Source organism: Protopterus annectens, chromosome 4.part1, assembly GCF_019279795.1.
Source record: "Protopterus annectens isolate FY-2018-M chromosome 4.part1, PAN1.0, whole genome shotgun sequence".
Taxonomy (NCBI): domain Eukaryota; kingdom Metazoa; phylum Chordata; order Ceratodontiformes; family Protopteridae; genus Protopterus; species Protopterus annectens.
In genome coordinates this window covers 725,681,280-725,694,805 of record NC_056734.1, presented here as the reverse complement: position 1 = coordinate 725,694,805, position 13,526 = coordinate 725,681,280, and positions in this window count along the sequence as shown.

The following is a 13,526-nucleotide window of genomic DNA, read 5'->3' as shown; positions in this document are numbered from 1 at the left end:
AGTGCTGTGGTGTCTCTATGTTGAAAATGTTTTCACAGAACCATGTTATGAAGCTTGGTGCAGCTCATAGATATCTTTCTGCATGCATCCTGCATACTGCAGTGTGCCGCCAAATGTATCCAAGCAGTGGAAGCAGGCCTCCAATATTCCAAACAAATATTCAATGATGTTATGTTTCTGTCACAGTGTGGTGTTATATGGCATCTGCAACACAGTCTAGGGACTGCAGATGTGGGTCATCAGAAATATTTCTGAGGCATGCATAGACACATTATATACAGCTTTCCATTGCACACTGTCTTGCAGTTGATCAAATGGATGCCCTTCTAGTTGATATACCAAATGTCATTCGGAATCCATGGGTCATTAATAAAAATGGTCATCTTGGCTTCATGGAAAAAGTCTGCGTAATAGAATAGACATGTAGTAGTGGTTCATTTCTCTACCTTCTGTGAAAATCAAATATCCTCCTCCTCATGCTGTAGGATAACATCAAGCAACTGGTGTAGGATTTACGTGATCAACATCTGCAAAAAAATACCCTAATGCATCTATTTTCAAGTGCTGATAGTTTCCCATAGCAGGGATGGATATGGATGGCTAATGCTACATAAACCTTTATGCCCACTGAGATAGTCCATGTATCTGTGAGAGAACAGTTCATGACTACTCTCTCCATACGATATCTCTGTCCAGTAGGTATTGGCCAACAATGTCTTTGTCATGAAAGTGATGCTATGTCAGTCTCTAATAGATTCTTATAGACAATAGCTGACCAGATGGCCATTAACAAGTACTAAACAGCAACTTCAGATGGTACTCCTAGCATCTTAGCATCAGTGGTTCCTCTAAATCAGAAAATAATGTTATTCAGAATAGCTGATCACCATGGCTCATTGTTTTAATTGTATTCATTTCTGAATCATGCCACCATGTTTGATTTTGTCATTTGCATATGTGATAGATCTTATTAATATGTAGGTACTCATTCACATGTCATTGTGCTGTTTTTTGCATATTGTTGATACTGTGCTACTTTCTTACTGATAAGATTAGGCATGTCTGTGATTCATGCTCTCTCCTTGCATCCCCGATTACCATGCTATTTCATGTAGCACACTGTGTTATGCGTTTCTGAGTACCCACATTGTGTTTAATGACAGGCTGCAATGACAGGCTGCTCATTTGTTATGAATAATATGTAGTCTGCACATATAGTAAAGACTGATTAGATATATTATGTTAAAACATGGTAAGAAAGGCCAGTTACTATAATAAGTAAATTGTTACAAATGTGAAACTGCACTTGTGATTATACAGATAAAAATTTTTGTGTGATGATGTGTTTGTGATTTTGTATTGTCTTGAAGCTATAATTATGTATATGAATTTACATTACTTTTATACTGTACTTACAGAAGATTCAATGAATCATCAAGATACCATTCCACTGTGCCTAACCTTACAGATTCAGGTGTCACAATGTGCCTGTATAATGTTGTGGATGTAATTATTGTGACCGAGATGCTTATGATAAAAGAATCTCAATACCGAAGTCAGGGTTGTTTATATAAGCAGGGGAGTCTTCCACATGTTCCAGAGCTGAAAGACAACTTATAAAAGAAAGCTGTCTGTTATCTTAATAACTTTTCTCAGTATATTGCAGTATTTTTTTCCACAGTTCAAACCCCTTGTCATGTATTGTTTGCTTAAGAAGATTAATTTGCATTTTAGCTTTAAATATTTTGTGGTCAGCTTGTTGCAACTCATTTTACTACTGTATGTCGTTACTTCAGAAACAACTGTTTGCTTCCACCTCAGCTGCTAATGTCTTGAATAGCACCCATTTGGACAATATGTACTCACTGTCCACTCTCCAGTTGTATAAAGGCAATTCTCTTCTTTATATGGAAGTCAATCTCATCCCACACAGAACTATATCCTAGACATTTTGAAAATATTAACTCTATAGTTTGGATTTTCATGGGTCTGTCCAGCTCCCACAGTGATTATCTGACCTAATTTACAATGAAGTGGTGATTAGCTGACAGTTCAGCATATTGGCTCTCCCAAATGTTAGATGATATGGCCTCAAGTCAGATGACAGGTCTACAAAGTCAGTCATTAACCTTTGACCTGAGGTGCCCTATTGCAAATTATACTTAAGCTCAGCCTTATATTTGAACATGGTGGTCAATATAGACCACCCATATCTTGCACAGATGTCTAATATGAATTCATCATTTATGTTCATATCAGTCAATCCATTCTATTCAGTTACACTGCTTCAGTCATTCCCCACATACATGTTATAGCCTCCTAGTAAAACTACAGACTCAGGGGGTCATACCCAAGCCTACCAAGCACTGCTTCTCTGGTCTCCAATAAGGCCAAAGAATTAGAATAGCTGTAAAGCACACACATGCATACTGTACACAATCTTCCCTCCTGCAGCTTGTGGTCACAGTGAGGTAACCTTCTTATCTACTGACAAAACGTCAAACTGTAGACACCAGGTTGGGTGGTTGTGAATATCACTCCACCCTTCAGAGGCCTCTGCCTAAGGATAGCTTTATAATAGGAGGCAGCCATTCCTCAACAATTATGGTTCCTGAACTAATGCTCTGTGTGGAGGTAAGACCAGATGTAAAAATTTCATTAAATTCTATGAAGGAGTTTCTAGAGTCACTTGTTTCAGCATAACCACAAACATCACCTCAGCAAGAAGCTACAAAAGAGTTCTATGCCTACTTAAATAAATGCATAGAATTTATAGAACCCACCCGATCTAAATACAATGGGAAGTAAAAAAATCAAACCACACTGATGATCTACAGATATAAATAAACTACCATAAAATTAAAAAAAAGCATATAGCAGATGTAAGGACTGTCAAATCAAGGCTAGCAGTAAAAAAGAATAAAAACTGTTAGGAATACTAATGCAGCTGATGAACTGAGGTTAACACCTGAAGCTAAGAACAAGTACAAATCAGTATTCATTTGGGAGGCGGAGTGGTACAGTAATTAATGTTGTCACTTCACAGCAAGATTCTCAGCTGGGGTACCATCTGCGTGGAGTCTGCATGTCCTCCCTGCATTCATGTGGGATTCCTCCGGGTACTACTCCCACACTCCAGAGACATGCGTATGGAGTGTGTCTCCCTGGGACACCGCTGAAAATAGGCTCTGTCCTAGTCAGACTTTCTCGGTCAACAAATGTTAAATAAATAAATTTAGGTATGTGAAGAAATAAGAAATACCACCAAAAATTGCTCAGAACTTATTCAAGATGGCGCCACATGTTCTGACCACGTAGACATTGCCAGCAAAGTCACTGAAGCCTTCAGACCTGCAATCATCACTAAAGGTCATGTACTAACGGTGCTCTCAAAGATGAAAAATAATTCCTCAGTAGGACCTGATAATATATCAGAAAAATACTTCCTCAGTGGGACCTGATAATGTACCAGGCTGTTTAACAAATGGTACCAAGACATTTCTGGTACAGCCACTCTTAAACCTTAACCTGGCCAAAGCCTTTGATACTATACACCACACTAACATACTTACTACTTTAAAATGTACAAATATATCTCTATGTGGTAAGATGGATACCAAATTGACTAAGGAACAGAGTCCATATGGTATGAGTAGAAGATGCCTCATCAAATAGTAGAAAGCTAACATGAGGTGTTCCCTAGGGTTCTTTGCTGGGACCCTTTTAGTTTGGCATTTGCTTTTCCAACCCCCTGATCATAAACCCAAGGTAAGTATGTGGAGTCATTTTCATGTCACTCTCTGACACCCAAGCTCTACAATAAGAACTTGCACTTGTAAACACCTGGCGTGCTAACACTGGCCTTGTGCCAAGTACTAAAATGTATAATACAGTTGCATGTAAGAAACCATCCCTCAGTATATGACAAAGACAATTTCCCGCTCCAAAATGAGAATGCTTTTAGAGACCTTGGTACTTGAGTTGATAATTGAAAAAAATTTGAATTTCCTTTGATCATCATGTAAGGATGGTAGTCATAATGTCCATCTACATGGCCTATGTAATCAACAGCAGATATCTTCCACATCCAAAGTGGTCATTGTCCCATTATATTCAGCATTAATTAGGCCAATTGTTGAATACAATGCCCCATTAATGATGTACCTAATTAGACATATTACACAATTAGAAAAAAACCCAGAGGTTCCTAACTACAAAGATCACTGGCTTAAAAACTCTAAGCTACCAGAAGAGACTGGAAGCACTGCTCTTTATTCAGTGTCTTATAGACTCCTGAGGGGAGATCTGTACCTTGCCTTCCAAGCTATTAGGGTCCAAAAAGTTCTGGGTCATTTGTATCACCATAAATTAAATAGTTCCACAAATACCACAACAACAGATCTAAATCTTCACCAGCAGATAAATAAAATGAGGAGAAGAGAGAGAGAGTTTAATTACAAGGCACCTTTCCCACCTATGAAATAGACTACTATTGCAAGTTAAGCAATGTGGATGAGTATTCACATATTCACCTCTTGCTTTACTAGAAAGATTCTCCTCAAGAGAGGGGAGATTCAGTCTGAGTGTGGGTACTGGAAAGGTATAAGTGGTTCAAAGACTCTCTTGCCTTGCATTTCCTATGATCTATTTACTACATTTCAATCTTCTGCTGAAGCTCTGTCTCCTCCCTCACCAGTGGGGGTGACATTCCACACCATTAGGAACATTTTCAAATACCTAGTCCATAACAATTAATCCTGACCCACCTTTCTTTTTACAGCTGATGAGCCCAAATGGTAGCTCCATACAGCTTTTTTGGGTTAAAAATAATTGAGATACAGGAGTCAAACAGCCATCCATTGCTCATCAGTCAGCAAAACATTCAGTTCTGTCTTCAGTGGATGGTCCAGGTATCCTTATAGTAGGTGAGGTTCTCTTATGCTTTGAGTAAATTATTATTATTACTATTATTATTATTAGTTATTATTATTATTATGAGGTCAACTTTTCTGAATCTTTCTTGACAATCTCTCCTTTATAACAATTTGCCAAAGGTGACCATATCAGAAGCACAGAGTTCCAGAAGAACATAAATCTAAGTATTGCAAGATTATAAAAATCCTTCAACCCCAACATACAAAGGTCACAATGCAGGAAGAGAAATGCTGAAAACAGCACAGTGGTAAGGATCACAGAAGCTACAAAAACTTCTCCTCCATAACATCACAATCCCAAGATGGTCAAAAATCCAAACAGTATAGCTGTATGGATTGCTAGGGATCAGGGTTCATTACTGCAGTAATAGTGGTAATACAAGGATCGACTGATGAGAGAAGCCATCAGGTTACAGAAAGGGTCTTTTTAACAATGTCGCTATCTTTATAGATTTAGTTGATAGGTACTGACATGCCAGTAAGAGAACAACTGCAGTAGTCCTGAAGCAGATGCTTGGAAGTGGGAAATGTTTGATGAGTTTTTACAGAATTGCTTTTAAACGGCCTTGCAGAGGTTCTGGGAAATAATCCAGTGACTTGGGCTCATTGTTCATGTTTATGAGAAAACAATGACCTCAAGTGTAAAAATTGCTGGGAGGTGAAAGTAATATTTTAAGGAACTGTTGAATCTGGTGGACATGCCTCATTTCTGTCTGTGATGACTATATGTAAAATAAAGAGTTCTGAGATGGCGAGGCTGTGGAGGTAGATGTGTTCCTGTTAGAAATATGAACGTGCTGGATAGTGTCAGCATGTCTTTGTTAATGGGCATTTTTATTTTGCATGGAAGAGTAGGAGATTGACTTTGGATTTCAGACTTGGGTGATGGTCTACAATGTCTAATTAGAAAGAGAATTACACTCCTTGGACTTTCTGGCAAAGCCTATGCAAGGGTGTTAAAAGGAGACTGTATTATAGATATGAGTCTCTTATTTAGGAGAAGCAATGCAAATTCACTCTTAGTCATAGAATAGTGGGTAAGATAAATTTGGCCATAGAATTGTGAATCAGTTCTCTGTTCTTGTATGAATGCTGGTGGGATTGTGGGAGCTCAGCAGTAAGGTTTACATGTGTTTTGTAGGCCTGAAAAGGCACATGACTGTCTACCAGGAAAGTTTTGTGGGAAGTGCTGCAGCAATAGGGGGTTCCAGGGCCACATCTGAATGACATGAAGTCCTTGTATTTATGGATAAAGAGCTGTTTTCACATTCTCAGCAGTAAGTAATATACATTCTTGGAACATAGGACTCAACTACGAGTGTGCTTCTCTTCCTGTTTGCTCTTGCTTATCAGAGACAGGATACTGAGACATGACTACTATTTGGAGAACATATATACTTTAAGTACACAAGAGTCATGTGTTTTTTTTTTTTTTTTTTTTTTGCAGATGCTGGTGTTCTCTTCACCTCAAGTACCATTTGTATTCAGCATGCATGAAATAATTCATTGTGCAGTTAAAAAGGATGTGATGAAAGTCATGGTTGTAAATTAGAAGCCATTGCTCTGCCCTGGAAAGAGCAGATGCTCTGGGCTGATGAGAAGGGAACAGCTACATAGGTAGAAGAACTGAAGAAGTGTGGAGTATTGTTTATAAATTAAGGTAGACAGAAATGGGAATTGAACTAAATGGATGCAGTGGTGTCTGTCTGGCAGACTGTCATGGTGTATTTGAAACACATCACTGATAACCAAAGGTCACAATGAACATTTATGGGACAGGGTCTACAGTCCTTGGATCTGTTCCAGTGCCCCAAACAGATCTGTTGGTCAACAAAGGAATAGTGCCTCGATTCATACCAATGGTATCCAACATGTTAAAGTTAAAAAAGAAAATAAAACTGCACACAAATTTGATGCACTAAACAATTCACAAACTGCAACCTGGCGTCAAGACCATGCATTGCTGTCCTAGTTATGGACTTTTAACATCTATGCCCAGTGTAGGACTATACACTGAAAAATGACAGGTGAGTCTGTAACCTAGAACTCCAGACTCCGTTCTCACCAATCTCTCTCTGTGATCCACTGTGTCTTCTAGTGTTCCTTACTCTGGTAACCTTCATTTCAAACAAATTATTCTGTCTGATTGTTTTTCCTCTATCACACATACACACACACACACACACACACACACACACACACACACACACACACACACACACACACACACACCATGTACAGTCATTTCCCAGAAAGGCTTGGTGAATTATCCAATTCCCCACAGTTTTCAACTTGTAAAGGTAGCATTGCCACCAATTAAGGATACTGGACTAGAGACCCACAACCTACTGTGTGATTCTTGATTTACAACAAAATAAAATAACAAACACAAAATGGTAATGTGTTGAGCAATCAAGAAAACTGGAGGCAGATACCAGGAACCTGACAAGTTATAGTGATGAAGAATATACTCTCCTCATAAAATGAACAATACATAAATAAATACCAGACACAATATCTTAAAAGTAAAGACAGTGCTTATACAATTAAGTATGCAGATGTAGTGATAGCTGCAAAGTTAAGTGAAAGCAATAAATAATTTCATAAACACAAACAGAACACTTAGTACCTCTAAGTAAGCTGAGCATTCTAGTTATTTCTAACTGACAGAATATTGAACCCTTAGCTGTGCTAAATACTAAAATGTTATAATGGCAGATGGCAAAATAGCACTTACATGGATATAATCATCAAAGTCTTCCAAGCAGAACTGACAAACTTTCTACATTGGTATCATTCCAAAATAGATATTCCAGTTTATTACCCCCCCCCCCCTCCAGAAATCTTTTGTAACCAAACATTTTTCTTCACATTTAGTCTCCTTAGATGCAATGGAACAGCTTTACATTTGCATATTAAGGACTGCTTTTGGAGGCCTGGTCAGCTGTCTCAGACTATTTAATTGCATTTTTATGGCCTTTGGCTTCCTGATTCAGTTTTTATTTTCTCATCCAGATAGTGCAGAATAAACTAAAAACATTCCAACATATTTTTTCTACCACATATTATATGAAAGATCAAATACAGTTCTCTGTCACAGCTATGACGGCTTTTAAATGCAATTCACTGAGCAGTTCTTGTATATTTTACAAAGCTTAAATATAGTTTACAAATGTATTAAAAATCTGAAATAAGAAAGACAAAAATATATCACATGTTAAAACAAGACTCTACTTTGGTAGCACAGCAGTCAGTGGTGGATCCAGGAACTTGTAAAAGGGGGGGGGGGGGCTGCAGTCTGGTCAGTGGACTACCAGGGTGGAAGTGGGAAAGTGGGACATTGGGTTTGGTGGTTGTGAAAAGATCTCCTTAAGAAGCTCTGACATCATGTGTGGAAGGACAGCAATATACATTCAGATGCACATAATTTTGCTGTGTATGTGGTAGTAGAAGCAGGTAATCCCTGTGCAGCACACAGTCCATGTGCGGATAGTATAATATTTCCAATGCATGCCTGGAAAAGACGGTTGGTTGCCCATACCGAGTCACATTCTCCTTACATGCCACAGTGTATATGCACTGTTATGAACTAGGAATGGGTCCCACTGAAGGTGAAAATAGCCACAGCAAAATATTTAAGTAACTTTTTTTTAAATTAAATAATGATTTATGTGGAAACAGTGAAGTTCAATTAAGTAAAAGTCTTTTCACCAGTTTCTGAGACCAGTCCCAGAGTAATACTTGGACTTCCTTTCTCTTCTGAAGGGAAGAGCTGTGCATGCTACTAAAACTTTATGAAAACTGTCCAGCCTTTGCTAAATCTCTGGCACTGACAATTCACAAACACACACAGATATAAGTGCATATGTAGATATGTTTTTGTGTAATTCACCATGGATGGTATGCATCTCCACTCTGCTTGATGACTTTCCACTGTCCATGTTGTGCAGTGGCGGTCTGTGTAACTTAACTGCCCTTACTGTTGTTTTCCAACCTTTGTCTGTCATCTGTTATGATATTTGTTCTGTAGGTATACTTGCTGTGCTGACCTTCTCCTCCTCTTTCCCTGTCTTTACCTTTCCTTCTATTCTTAAAAAATAAAAAATGGGGCCTATTCTCGCCATAAAAAAAAAATGCCCATGCCCCTATGACTTTCCCTAAGATGTTCCTATTCCAATATACCTCTTGTGTGTCCCTCTTCTTCATCCACATCCATACCCCTCATCTGGTTTTCTATGTCCCAATTTCCTTGTGTGTGTGTGTGTTACTCACACAAGTCCTGCACTCATAGTTAGTCAATGTAGGTCGTGCTGAGGTGACCATGATTGAACTTCAGCTTTATTCATTTTTTTATTAGAAAATTTGCAGATTCCACAAGTGATAGCTAGCATATTTTATTAACAATGGACTTACAGAGATATTCCATAGCTGTCAGTAAATGTACTGGTAAGATTCTGTTACAGATATGTACCTATGAAGGTTAGGCTGCTTAGATTGTGAGATTCTTTCCGTAACTTTGCTAATGTACATCATGCTTTGACAGCGATTTTTCATTACTTATGGAGCACCTAAACGTGATATACAATACACCATTACTGCTGAGATATTCCATTGTGCACTGGGATATTTTGAGTCCTCTATAGTTATTCTCAGCATTTCCACTGCTGTCAGCATAATGTGCCAGATTTCTCAAACTTTTCAGATTCTGGCCATCTGCGTTATGTGGGTATGACTATATAATCACATATATTATTTTGAATGTAGGGTGTTCATTGTGAGGTTCACAGCTTACAACTTGTTTCACTAAAATGTAAGACTTTCCTTTTATTGCAGTGTTAAAGGAAATGCAGTAGGCTATATATTGACTTAGGTAGTGAGGTATTGTAGATTCAGTCTTTCATGATGTCATGACAGGAGATTACAGCTTCATGAAAATTTTTAAAGAGGCCTTCCTAATTAACAAAATTAAATGCACAAGTATCCATACTTTTCATCAAAAATAGTATAACTTGGCATTGCATGTGGTAAGGATACTATACTAATCTCTAAGGGATTGTTATTCACATTTGCTATGGAAAGTGCTGTCTGCAATAGCTTTATCTGGGCTTCCACAGGGGGTATGACTGGCATATGAGAGTTAAAGACTCTAGTGGAGGTGAGTAGTGGAAGGTGGATGGAGAGAACAAAGATAGGGAAAGAAGGGAGGTGAATGAACATTAAGAAAACTTTGAATAAGAAGAGGAGTAGTCTAGGGGATGGAGCAATTAAGGCAGTCTTGGAGGAAAGACAGTAAGGAGTGGGAAAAGGAATGAAGAATGGACAGATGAGGGGTTTGGGAAGAAAATATGGAGGGCATGTAGATGAATTAGGTAGGCAAAACTGGAGTTTGATGCAGAGGTATGTATTTGTCACAAAACTGTGACCAGCTAGGTTAAAATAATAGTGATTACCAAGTCTCAGTTTGCAGGAGATGTTGCTTTTGATTGTTATCTGTGATGGTAATTCTGAGTTATATGGAGACTATAGGAATGGATGGGAAAATATGATAAATGGCCTGTGAGGAATATGTACTCAGAAAAGGGGTGGTTCTTTGATCCCAAACAGAGAAAGTTAGTGAGGCTTGAAGCAGAAAGGAGGCACTAGAGGTCACACACTTGATTGGGTAGGTGAAAAACTTGATAGTGCAAAGCTGGAAAGGTAACACTGCAAGTGTAAATGTGAGAAGGGTCATTTATCCTAGCTGATTCAGTTATGGAGAGTAAAGATTATATCTCCTGTCACCTGCAGAGTTGGCAGCTCTGGGAAACTTGTAATATCATATGAGGAATGGCTGTGTGTCTTTGTGAAAGAAGGGTGATGGTGAGATGAGAATTTACAGGGAGCTGTAAGGGGAGGTTTCAGAGATGGAGAGACAAACAAAAAGGTAATGTATAGGGAGGAGAAATGTAAGGACTAGATAGACTAAGGTCTGGCTATATTATTAAATGAGTGAAAAGGAATGAAATTTAAAGTTTTATCTGTTCAAAAAAGTGTAAGCCCCTCTACAACAGTACAAGGCACTTCCGGGAAAGACAGGATGGGATAAGGTGAATGTTGGATTTGAAGAGATGTACTCAGGAAGCATTCTTACTTAAAAGGTAAAATGTGGCTTGTGAATGGATGCAGGAGCCTCCCAGATGGATAAACTGCTAAAGTTATAAAGTGTGCTGCTTAGGAACTCTAATGTGGGATCTATTTAATTCACTCAAATACCTCCAGTTATTCTTTTTTTAACAGAGTTCCACAAAGCTTAGAACTGATTTTTAATTTAAAACTTCAATAAACTATTTTGGGGGGTATAGTATAGATTTAAATATATCCTGAACAATCTTTGAATCAAAAATTTGGATTTCAAATCATTCACAATTGGTATACTTTTTAAGTTCTTACATTATGCCCAGTACCGCATTTGTTGTTTAGCATTCCTCAACACAAGTTATCTAATGAGTAATTGCGAATGCCTACTTCCAGTTCTACAAAGTAATTTCTCTTTGTTGCATCATAATGTTTTGAAAACATACACTGTTCCTGAATGCCAGTGTGTACTTCCAAAGCAATGGTGCTGCCTGTTGAAGTCAAGCGTCCCTGGATTTGAAGTGAGGCGCTCCCCCTGAATGTCAGCAGTGTTACTGCAGGTATTACATGGGAAAGACCAACATACAGTTAATGACTTAATATGATTAAGAACAGATTCAGATTTACATACCTTGGACACAGACCCTGCCAATGTAGAACAGTGAGGACATATGAAAAGAAACACAAACTAACAAAATAACTAGATGGGAATGTTATTTCCAGCATCGTGTTAAACCATGTTGCCATGACTATTTAGCCCATGTCATGGAATTAGAATGTGATAAAGCAGCTTATGAGCATACTCAGAATGCAATGCATAATTGTAATTTATTCAAATTCAAGAAAGTGCAAATAAGATTTTTCCCTGCAGACCATAACCCTCAACTATCCAAATTTCTGCAGAATGTCCTGACTTTTGGCTCATATTTTGTTCCATTCCTCCTAAAATTTGTGGTTTTCTGGCAAATCACTGAGGATTCATGTCCCTAAATAATGACACACATTTGATTTTCAGACTTCACATCCTTCAGAAAATGCATGTTAACACAAATCCTGTTATTCTAGCAACTTTCTAAGTTGATAGGAGTAATATTTAAAATCTGTCCATATTTTCTGGGCTTTTGTCCCACCATTATTTTAGGCTTTGTTCAGATTTCTTGCACTACGAGGTTGAGAGGTATAGTGTCCGCAAAATACATGCTTGCAAAGAGACAGACATTTGAATTACAACAGAGTAACACTCATCCACTGCATTGCACTATTGCTAATACAATGAAGCCAAATGCCAGATGTATCATAATATCAGAGCTGCACCTTGGCTGAGACAGTGAAAACGGCTTCCCTTCCTTTTATAGTGCCTGCCATGGGCTGTGAAGATGTCCTGCCTGCTGATGGGATTCTCTTGCTCACAGAGTTTCCTCTCTGTCACAGGGCTCTCTGGAAATGAACACTGACTTAGTGGCTCAAACAGTGAAAGTGTGAAACCTCAGTTTTCCTGCTGAGTTGACTGCAGGCTTCTAAGTGGGAGGGGGAGAGTGCAGAAGGAACGAGGGCAGCTACGGGCTAATCAAGTGCAAGCTTGAACAGGGGACATGGCCAAGGGGAGGAGGGGAGTTGTGCTTCTACATAGGACAGACAGGACGCCTCAGAAATTAAACATTTTATAATAGTTACCTCTTAAACATGTGAAAGAGCAGTTAAAACTGGAGCACACATCTCCAATACAGTCTCTGACCTCAGCCTAAATAAACCCTTACAAACAAAAGACTGGTTTGAGCTCTCAAACCCTGTCACCAGTGTTGTGTACAAATGATCGTGCTGTTTTGGTGCATACTAAGGGTGTGCCTTGTCCAGGTGTTTACATGTTCTTGTAGCACTCGACTGTGAGTCACAATCCCTGTTGAGTTCAGGTACTAAGCGCGCAGCTTATATGATTTATATATATGTGCCATAATTCTTTTTAAGCACCCCAAATACATTAAAACATTAACTGGTTTGCATTGCAAGGTCTTTTGTTGGTTTTGTTTTACTTATATTACACTACTAACTACAGTGAAAATATTTATGTGTGGTACGTATTTTGACACCTTTTCTTCATCAGCTACTTCCCTAAAACGTTTAGAATCACCCCCTCCCTCCAAGTTTCTCAGGAAGCCTAGAGGAGTGGCCCAGAATAAATAATTCCAATCCTACCACTCTGGCATTTTATGTTAAAGTAAAACTGCATTCCCCACCCCTGCAAGCTAAGCAGCTTGTCAAGTGCTCGTGGCTTTAAATCCAGCCACTGAATAGGATGCAAGTCTGCACAGCCATTCCAAATGCGGCCCATTTAACTAGTGTTATACAACACATATGTACCTGTGTGGGTCATGAGAGATGAGTCAAGTACTACAGATTAATCCTGCCTGCCCTTTCAACAGTAGGCCAAACGCAGTACTCTCTCTCAATTGTGCTGTGTTATTGCCTTGAAAACCCCTA